General features: G+C 37.5%; 1 non-coding gene across 1 annotated transcript; it reads right to left on the bottom strand.

Annotated features, from left to right (window-relative positions):
• Positions 1-416: 416 nt before the first annotated feature.
• LOC114695073 lies at positions 417-523 on the bottom strand. Its single transcript, XR_003734800.1, has one exon. It is a non-coding gene; the product is annotated as a U6 spliceosomal RNA (small nuclear RNA).
• Between the last annotated feature and the right edge of the window lie 7,355 nt (positions 524-7,878).

The following is a 7,878-nucleotide window of genomic DNA, read 5'->3' as shown; positions in this document are numbered from 1 at the left end:
TTGGGAATCACGTGTTTTTAATCCCAGCACTAGGGAAGTTGAGACAGGAAATGATATGGGTGGCTGGAGAAAGGTATATAAGGCATGAGGAGACAGGAACTAAAGTCATTCGGCTGAGGAAAGCTTTGCAGACTTAGGACTCCTAGAGGTAAGAGGTGGCTTGTTCCTTTGTCTCTCTGATCTTTCACCATTCATGCTAATATCAGGCTCTGGATTTTTTATTAAAAGACCTATTAGAAATTCATGTTACAAGCCTCTGACATAGGCACCTGCAGTTGTAGATGTCTGGCTCTTTATGTGAAAGTGTTCATTGCAGAGTCATTGGTCTGGCTTGGGACCTCTGCTCTCTGCCACACCATTGATGCTAGGTCCTTACTGGGACTCCTCTTAGACATCCTGTTGTTGCCCTAAGAATAAAAAATATGAAATGCTACACGAATTTGTGTGTCATTCATGTACAAGGATCATGCTAATTTTCTTTGTTGTGTTCCAATTTTAGTATATGTACTGCCAAAGTGAGCACAGAATTTAAGATAATTTTTAATTTTTCCTCTACTTTTCAATTTTATTAGCCATTGTTAATTCTGCTAATTTGCTGGTAAGCTTGCTTTAATTTTTATGCAATGGAGGTTTTGGATTTCATTCACAACGTTTTATAATGTCAAATCATTTTTCTTATGTTCATGTTTTGTTGTTGTTTGTTTTTGCTCTTTTGAGGGGTCCACTCCTCAGATCTCAAATAAATCATACATGGCAGCTTATTTTTATTTATAAATGCCTGACATTAGCTTGGCTTGTTCTTGCCAGCTTTCCTTAAATTATCCCATGTTGCTGTGGATATTGTTCTATATAAATAAAACACTGATGGCCAATGACCAGGCAGGAGGTAGGTGGGACAAGGAGAGAGGAGAATTCTGGGAAGCGGAAGGCTGGAGGAGAGACACTGCAGCCACCGCCAGGAGAAGCAACATGTAGACTCTGGTAAGCCACCAGCCATGTGGCAAGGTATAGATTTATAGAAATGGGTTAATTTAAGATAAAAGAACAGTTAGCAAGAAGCCTGCCACGGCCATACAGTTTATAAGTGATATAAGCGTCTGAGTGATTATTTTATAAGTGGATTGTGGGACTGCGGGGCTTGGGGAACCTGGAGAGAAGCCCTCCAGCAACAAATGGCGCCCAACGGCTCGAGTTTCCACCTTAAACCTGAGAATATTTAATAACCAATTCTAAACAGAGCCAAAACCAGGTTCCTGCTTCTTGTCTCATATGAGCAGCTACACGCTGCAAAACGCAGGTTTGAACACTGGCGGGTTCCTGGCGAGTGCGTTTGACCGGCAGTATGGCGGGAATGAGGGGTCTGCCAGAGGCACATTATGCTGTGTAGTAGATTTAGTCTTTACTAGTATTTTTTTTAAAAAAAAGGTTTCTGGGCTACATGCTGCTTTGATAAAAGCTTAGACCCACTATTTCTGAGACTTGATGACTCCCAGAGCTGGCGGAAAACGTACCACTGCCATGTTGGGAAGCTGAAGTGGGCGGAGCCAGCAGCCACAGCGCTGTTTCAGGCTTAGAAGGATGCAGTTTAAAGCAATAGGCTCACAAAAAGACTGATTCAGATAACATCGTTTACAATGTGTGTAAAATATACGTAGGCTTAAAGAGACAAAAAATTAATGTAAAAAGACACGTAAAGATGAATATTACACAGACAATCTGGATTGTGTTGTCTTTGGATTTTTAACTGCAAAAAAACATTTGATCAAAAAAGATGTTGAATTAAACCAATATGTATATTTTAAAGGTAACTTGACTTCAAAATTTGGATTTAAGGATATGTTACTTTGGAAAAGAGGTTCTGCTTTTGTTTCCACAGAAAGCCAGAGGCTGTGGACTTGTTCCAGATTAAGATACATCAGGTTTCACCAGCCAAGACCCCCTGAAAGGACTCCGATGGCACCATGGCCCAGATGATCCAACATCCAGATCGGTTTCAAGGCAACTGGTTCACACAATACAGCCTCACGGACTACCCCATAGGTCTAAAATTTTCTTTGCATCCCCATAAGATACAGCGCCCCCTCCAGCAGGAAGTAGTAAGACATGCTACGCCCAAATTCCCAAATATACCAAGCTGGCTTTAGAGGTGGAATTGGCTCACTCCCCCTCTAAACCCAGACATATTGCTTTAAAAAAAAAAATGGTTAAGAGATTCTTGTGTCCCAAATCAGAAGAGCCCTCTGGTGTGGGACAGAGAGAAACCAATATTTTTATTTAAAACAGGTTGATTATAAATGTGATCTCTTTCTAAAAAAGAAAAGGGGATATAATATAGATATATAGCAGGATATGGAGATGATAAGATAAAAGGGTAGATTAATGAACCTACTTTTAAAGAACAACTTGTTTAAAATGTTTTACATTGGTAAAAATTTTAGTTTATTAATACAAACTTAAAGTTAATTTTGTTATACTGTATATATATATTTCTATTCTTGTTTGAGGTATTATGTTTAACTCATTTAAAATTGTAATGGATGATTAAAAATAGATTAATAATCAGTCATCTATGATAATCATATTTGTAGCCATGTTAGTTAGGTCTTCTAGGTATACATAGATATATTTCAGATAGATAGGTAATCTTCAAACACTTCATAGACCTAGAGAATATGGCATTTAAATAACTTAAAATTCTGTTGATGTGAGACACAATTGCTCCTGGCTGCACCAATTGATCCCGAGAGAATGTTGGGCTTCTAAGACATTTCCATTTGGAAGTTTGTCTTTTTGGCACAAAATGGCCTACTGGGCAAAGAACTGCCCTTGCCTTGACGGCTGACAGTACAAATGCAATGCTGTCCTTTCTGGACAAGCGGGACACAAGGAAAGCGACCACTGTACTCTGCCAAGACAGGGTAAGATGGTCTCTCAGAATTCCTGCTTCTGAAAATGGTCTGTCAGATACTCTAGGCCTGTAGCCAATTTGAATGCACCAACAATGCTGAGAAACATCAGGTGACTGTCCAGGCTGCCAGCTGTCTTGGTCTACTCTTGCAAGATTCCCCAAGTTGCTTGCATCCGTCTACCATTTCTCAGGTACCATTATGTTCCTTCTCAGGTCTTTGATGTGGTTGAAAACTAGATAGTTGTAATTTCCTCAGTTATGATAAAAGATAAGTTAGATATAAAACCTTAAACTCACAAATATAAGATAGATAGGACATCTTCTTTAATATTGTAACTATAATTCTTGCTCGGTAATTGTTTTGTTATATGTAATTTTACCATGTTAAAGTTAAAACCTTCCTTTTTAAAAAAAAAGAAAAAAGGGGAAGTGCTGTGGATATTGTTCTATATAAATAAAACACTGATGGCCAATGACCAGGCAGGAGGTAGGTGGGACAAGGAGAGAGGAGAATTCTGGGAAGCGGAAGGCTGGAGGAGAGACACTGCAGCCACCGCCAGGAGAAGCAACATGTAGACTCTGGTAAGCCACCAGCCATGTGGCAAGGTATAGATTTATAGAAATGGGTTAATTTAAGATAAAAGAACAGTTAGCAAGAAGCCTGCCACGGCCATACAGTTTATAAGTGATATAAGCGTCTGAGTGATTATTTTATAAGTGGATTGTGGGACTGCGGGGCTTGGGGAACCTGGAGAGAAGCCCTCCAGCAACACCATGTAACTTTTGTCTCTGGGCTTTTCCCATTCTCTGACTTCTGTAAATCTTACTCTTACTCCATGGCTTGCTGTGTAGCTGGGTGGCTGTCCTTCGATGTCCTCCTCTTCTCAGGCTCCTTCTTTTCTCTACTTCTCTCTCTCTCATTCCTCCATATTCTATATATTCTCTCTTACTGCCAGCCCCACCTATCCTTTCTTCTGCTTTGCCACTGGCCATTTAGCTCTTCATTAGACCATTAAGTGTTGTAGAAAGGCACAGTAACACAGCTTCACAGAGTTAAACAAATGCAACATAAACAACAGTAACACACCTTAAAATAATAATCCCCAATATTTTCCCATTTTTTCTAAACAAAAATGAAAGCTTTTAGCTTTAACATAGTAAGACTGTATACAATAAGAACAATTATCAAATAAAGATTACATTCATAATGTACTGAATTTCAATTCATTTGTGTCTGGTAAATTTAAAGAAAATACTCCATAATCCATCATATCTTAGTAAATCCAAAATTTTATACCTAATTTACTTTTTATTATATCTAAGGAAAACTGCAACTACAGCTATCTAGTCTTCAGCTCCATCAAAGGCCTGAAAAGGATATAATATTATATGAGTAAATAAAAAGTGCATTGCAAACAACCTCTGAAAACTCTTGACATGATGGATACATCTAACTGCCTGGATAGTCACCCATAGTTCCTCTGCAACATTGGAGTATCCATATTCAGCCTACAGGTCCATAGTATGTGGCAGACTTTTCAATGAAGCGGGAAATTTGAAAGACTGTCCCACCTGTATTGGCAAAGTTTGTCAGTCACTTTCCTTGGTGTCCTGCAGAATGTCTGGCAATTTCTTTTGTGAAGCAGGAACCAACCAATCTTGTTTTGGCAAAGTATAGTGGTCACTTTCCTGTGGGTCCTGCATGTCCAGTTCATACAACATACTGTCAAGCAGTCCAAGCAAGAGCAACCTCTTGCCCAAATGTCTAGCCTTGCCACATTGAAAGAAAACTCCAGAAGGAATTTCTTCAATGCCCATCATCTCTGAAGTAAATTGGTGCTGCCAGGAGCAGATGTGTCTTATTATCATGAAAAACCTTAGGTTAAAAAAACATTTAAATAGCATATTCTGTAGGTATTCGAAAGGTTTGCAGACCATCTATCTATCTATCTAAAATATATCTCTATATGATGTGGAAAGCATATCTAACATATCTACAATTTTGATTATTATAAATGACTAACCTATGTTTCCTGATTATCCTATGTAGTTTATAATAATAGCCTTCAAAAACTAGAATTTTTCCCTACATTTTAAAATGAGCTGCATAGGTACAATATCTTAAACAAGAATAGAAATATATATATATATATATATATATAGTGTTAATAAAATAACTTTGAATTTGTATCAATGTACTACATTCCCCTATATGATAACAAATATCCACAACCCACCAAATAACCAAAAGCTTCCCATACCCCAATATTTGGTAATGTGGATGTTGTGTGCTTTCTGAACTGCTTCCTGCTGGCTGTGTATGAAGAATATTTAGGGTCCCAGAGAGAAAATTTTGAGATAATGACTAAGTCCTGGGAAGATATCACCTGTCAAGATTCAGAAGGTCTTTCCCTGATCAAACCTGATCAACATCATTCCTGAAGAAATCTACAACCTCTTGTCTCCTGTGGGAAAAAAGTTCCAAAGCATTTTTGATTTCTATTTGAAAAATACATTTTTTGATTTCTTTTAAAAAGTTAAGATAGTCCTAAAGTATCTAGGTAGGTTCAGTTTTGTAGTCCTCACAATCCCATGTTTCTAAGCAGCTGTTGTTTGTTTTTCAACATTCAAAATTAACACAAAAACATACTGGATCTAGACTCCCTGTGTATTTCCCATCTTACATGGCTTTTTTCTTTTATATTGCTTTTAGTCTCTTTACAGGCTTTATTATTTATTTCCATGACTGTTCATAATCCCTTTTCTTTCTTTCTTAAGCCTATGCATACTGTAAAATACACTAGAACCTGTTTAGAGGTTTCTTTTCATCTGGACTTCTTTTACTTTGCATCCTTTAGCCTTTTATTTATTTATTTTTGACTGTGTGAGCAAACCTTTAAACTGGATCCTCCATGCACAGCTCCTGTCTGGCTCTGCCAGCTTCTCAGGTCATGAAAGCAAGGCCTAAAGCTCAAGGACTGGTCAGAGATTAATGTCCTAGAACTGCATTCAACTTTCCTAGAACTCTAGAATGCTGATGCTTGCACTGTGGCAGGTGTTTTTATTTAGTTTTTTGTGCCTACTTAGTGTACTAGTTGCTCAAGGGCTCACCAGCAGGCAGAAACTCTTAAAGAAGCCATATGCTCTTTTTTTTTTTTTTTTTTTTTTTTAAGTTTTCTCAGGCACCATGGAAATTTGAGCCCCATGTTTGGTTCCAAAATGTTGGTGTTTGTTTTTTACTCTTTTTTTTGGGGGGGGGGGGCTGTCACAAAGCTCCTGAATAAATTACACACAGAGGCTGATACTTAATTATAAATGCCAAGCCTTAGCTTGGCTTGTTTCTTGCCAGCTTTTCTTAACTTTAAATTATTCTGTCTATCTTTGCCTCTGGGCTTTTCCCATTCTCATCTGTAAATCTTGATCTTATTCAGTGGCTTGCTATGTAGCTGTGTGTGGCCCTTGATGTCCTCCTCCTTCTCTAGCTATTTAATTTTTTTCTCTCCTCCCAGATTTATCCCTCTATTAATTCTCTCTGCCTGCCAGCCCCACCTATCCTCCTTTGTCCTGCCTTGCCATTGGCCATTCCTCATTTTATTGGACCATCAGGTATTTCAGACAGTCACAGTAACACAGGTTCAGAGTTAAACAAATGCAACATAAACAAAAGTAACACACTTTAAAATAATATTCTCCAAAAATCTTTATAATTTTTATTACGTGGTATTTGTACCACCATCTGTATAACCTGTAACATATAACATGCCAAAGTATTTAAAGATCAATAACATAATTACACACTATATGATATACTTCTGTTAAATATAAATATGTACACATATTATAATAATATATTCATATCTCTATGATGCCAATTCTCAAAAGATTGCTTTTTGGGAGTGTCTGTATGTGTTAGTGTTAATGAGTGAGTATGAGCATGTGAGTGCAAGTGCTCATAGCAGGGTGAAGAGGGCATCAGATTCCCTGGAGCAGTGGGATGTGAACCTGCTGAGTAGGTTCTAGGAATTAAACCCTGGTCCTTTGTATAAATAACAAGAGCTCTTAATCACATAGCCATCTCTTCAGTCTTAGAAATGCTGATATTTGAGGGGGAAAAAAAAACATCTGTCTTTCTATCATTTACATTGACTAATGCATTCTCACTTTAATACCTTTTGAATTACTAAATTTTATTTTTCACTAAGAACAGTAAACTGTAATAAAGGGGCTTTAATCCTAGTGAACGATTTGCAAGTGACATATACAACCATATACAGTCCCTTTGGCTTTAATACAGGCTTGTGTTTGAAAATGTGAACTTTATTAACACCAGATAACAAAATAAAGAAAAATACCAGTTTATATTGCACAGGTGTTTCTAGTACCTGGAGACTCACAAATTAAAGGTTACTGTGATCATCGGCATTGGTGACCTTTAGAAAGAACTGAAAAGACTCATCTTTTCATTTAGAGCTTCACTTTGCAAATCCATAAAGAATGGTGTAAGGTCAGATTCAGCATTTTCATCCCAGAAAGGAGACAAATATATTTCCAAGATTAACTATAGTACTCTCTAAGAATAACACAATGAGTTGAGGTCCTCTGAGTGTGTTGAACATATCTGGGAATTTTGTCTTGAGGAAATGGTTGGCTTGGAGTGCTAACATCAGTTGGCATTATAAATCAAGCAATGATCCCACCATGACTCTTTCAATTTGTTGGCAAGGAGACCACAGCTGTCTTTGGAATTTTGGTGTCATTTGAAGAAACATTTCAGTTAAATCTCTTGCCTTCCATTTCACTCTCCTTTCTGGGGAAGTAACAACTAATCTATTAGTAGAAAGTGTTCTATTCTTGCAACATTCAGGACACTGCACACAGTATGGATAGTTCAGAGACCATGTCCTTATCTGTGTTATTAACAAGAAAATTGAATAGCTTTACCTCACTTTTATGGGAATACCTTTGTGGAA

The sequence above is a fragment of the Peromyscus leucopus genome, chromosome 3, assembly GCF_004664715.2.
Source record: "Peromyscus leucopus breed LL Stock chromosome 3, UCI_PerLeu_2.1, whole genome shotgun sequence".
In the NCBI taxonomy this organism is placed as follows: Eukaryota; Metazoa; Chordata; class Mammalia; order Rodentia; family Cricetidae; genus Peromyscus; species Peromyscus leucopus.
Note: the sequence above shows the minus strand (reverse complement) of the source record. Positions and strands in the feature narration are given on the sequence as shown.